The sequence below is a fragment of the Dipodomys spectabilis genome, unplaced genomic scaffold, assembly GCF_019054845.1.
Source record: "Dipodomys spectabilis isolate Male_0828 unplaced genomic scaffold, ASM1905484v1 ptg000583l, whole genome shotgun sequence".
Taxonomy (NCBI): Eukaryota; Metazoa; Chordata; class Mammalia; order Rodentia; family Heteromyidae; genus Dipodomys; species Dipodomys spectabilis.
The window spans coordinates 772,365-775,341 of NW_024871260.1; the positions used below are offsets into that span (position 1 = coordinate 772,365).

General features: G+C 48.1%; 1 pseudogene; it reads right to left on the reverse strand.

Annotated features, from left to right (window-relative positions):
• Window positions 1-574: 574 nt before the first annotated feature.
• Window positions 575-2,245, reverse strand: LOC122100527 (annotated as a pseudogene).
• Window positions 2,246-2,977: the final 732 nt, after the last annotated feature.

A 2,977-nucleotide genomic window follows, 5' to 3' on the forward strand; every position in this document is an offset into this window, starting at 1 on the left:
GAAAACTGAAGAAAGTCATTAATGCTCTCTTCTCTAATTAAACACTAAAGGCTAACTTGGACTTCCTATCACTCTACAATCCCTCACGACGGACCTGGTCATCTACAGACACTTTCTTGTAAATGTCATCCTTTGAAAACATGTACAATTCTATTTGTTCCTCATCTTAAGATCTAAACCTACATAGCGCTGATCTCAATTAGTCATGGAATACCAAATACGATAGGAATACAAACCTGAGAGAGACACATGAAATACAAAAGCAGAGCTTGCTCAGTTCCTCAGCACTCAAAGAGGGGAGGATGTGGAAGGCGGGGAGAACTTCATGAGCCTTTCTACTCTTTATTTTAGCAGTGGGTTGTGAGAAATGTGTGGTTTTATTTCAACATGAAAATATCTCAATGCATGGCGATCTTGCCTGATGGGTTTATATTTTCTGCATAAATGTTATGGAAACTTATACATAACTCTCTTTTCATCCTGCAGTAAAAGTCAAAGCAGCAGCAAACGGAGATGAAAACAGATGATCGCCAGAGTCACAACTTAAGAAGGTTTCAGAGGATAGGGATTTTCCCTTGACTCCTTTTCCACTTTCTTCTGATAGCTCGTAACTGTAGGGGTGATGTTGACAGTTGTTTGTAGGAATTTTTGTTTTTCTCCAGATTCAAGTCTTATCTCTGCTTAGTTTGCTTCTCTATGCAGTATTTGACTTGCTCAGCTCCTGCCTGATTGCATCAACGAACTCCTCTTTCAGCTTGGTTAGTTCTTTTCTCATCTCATCTAAAATATCCTGCTTCAGTCTGTCACGGTCAAGGCTTTCTGTCTGGACCCAGTCGGCAATGGGCTGGGACAAGGGTGTGGACTTATAATGGCTCATAGGACCTGTTGTCAAAAACAATCTGATTTTTCCTTGGAGAATCTCATCTGGAGATGATGATTCATTGTATTTGTTCTTTCCAAGGTTTCCTGGTTGGTTCAGGTGTACTTGTTGATGAGACCTTAGAAGTTACAGGTTCTGATTCTTCATTTTTTGCTTCTATTGTTGATCCCTTTTCGGCCATTCTCCTCCTTCTGGCCATCAGGAGACTCATTTCCTCCATTGAGCTGCTACCTGCCAAGGGAACGGGTCCATTTCCACCACCCATGACTGTTTTAGCTGACACGGAGTTCACATCTGTGAACACCGGGCAAAGAGGCATCTTCCACCCGTGACAATTTCCTAAGCTTGGCTCCAGCAATCGCAGCTGCAAGTCCAATTAAAGGACGATTGTCTTCTGAAAGGATCCTGAAAAAAATCCGGATCCAGGAAGGGAGGTGCAGGAGGTGGTACAGGAGAGGGGCTTGATTAGGAAGAGGGCGTGGGGGAGGAGGGCCAGAGGATAGCAGTAGGGGTGAAGGAGGAGGTTCTGGGGGAGGAGAGAATACAGAGGCCTGGGCTGGACCTGGTGGGAGTGTTGGAGGAGATGGAGGTGCAGGTGGTCCCAAGATAACACCCTGCGGGGCTGGAGCCTCCGACAGCTGAGAGGCTTCCTGAAAGCCTGGCTCAGACGCAGAGGGGTCTCCCAGATCAGAGTTTACAGGGGTCTCCACAAAGACAGAGGTGGCAGTACTCAGCAGTCTGCTCTCTTGATCCCATTCCACTTGCTCCAGCTGCTCCATCTGCTCCCGCTCCAGCTGCTCCACCTCTCTCTTTCCAACCTCTATCCAGCCTCTCTCTCTCTACCTTTCTCTCTCTGGTCTTTCCCTCTCCATTCTTTCTCTCTCCAGCCTGTCCCTCTCCAGCTCCTTCTGACATTTCTGTTCTTGCAGTTGTCTTCTTTGGATGTCCAACTCTTCTTGGGATGGGCCATTTTGAACTTGATCAGGCAGTTGTGAATTTTATCTAGGCAATTTTGGTCCTGCCTCCTGTGAATTCAGCACTTCTAAGGCATGCATCATTCCACTTGCGAAGACATTAGCATCCTCTTTGCTGCCATAGTTAAGACTGTACACCTGCCTGGCATCTCGCCACTGATGGAAGGTCTGTGTTGCTTGATTATACTTTAATCCTTTGGGGATGGCACAGCTGATCACCAACTGATGATCCTGGATCTTCCTGCCCAGCACTCTGAATGTGTTGTTGCCTGTATGGTGACAGATATGAGTTCTGCTGAACCCAGTTGAACCACAGCTGGCACCCACTTTTATTGGCATCGTCACAAACCAATGCAGCAGCTCTTCCCTGACAGATACTCTGTTCACTCATTCAGCCGGCGGGCCTGATGGATGCGGCACGGGAGTGGGCTCCTCTGGGACGGTAGGGTTGGCTCATTCAGAGCTACTCTGCTACACTGGCGGCCAGCTACTCCATCACCTGGTGTCGCGCCGGCCAGGCCTGGGTTGCAGGGTAGGTGGGCCGCTTTGGCTGCCTGCTGCTGCCGCTGCTGCTGCACAGGCCTCTGAGGACCGCGAGGACCAAGAGGACTGCAGCCCTCCCAGCCGTGGGAGGAGAGTGGGGCGTGCCACGAGGCGCTGGTGCGGGGTGTGTGGAACACTCAGGCTCTGCCCTCGCCCCCGCCCTCCCCTACCGCTGTCGCCCTCCCCCTCTCTTCCCCAGTATAAGTAAACTTTTATATCTTACAAAAATAACTTTTAGCTGGGGACTGGTGGCTCATGCTTGTAATCCTACTCAAGAGGCTGACATAGAGGATCACAGTTTGAAGCCAACATAGGTAGAAAAGTCTGTGAAATTCTTATCTCCACTACACTACCAAATATACTAGATGTGTGGCTATGACTCAAGTAGTAAAGTGCTAGCCTTCATCAAATGATCTCAGTGCCCAGGCCACGAGTTCAAGCCCCTGGACTGGTACAAAAAGAAAAGTTTCATTAGTTTACATTACACTAGGATTATGGTGTGAGACACCAATGCTGGGATTAAGAAACAACTTTTGTAGTAGCTGCCACTTTTGATCTTTTCCCTAGGAGTTTTTATGAT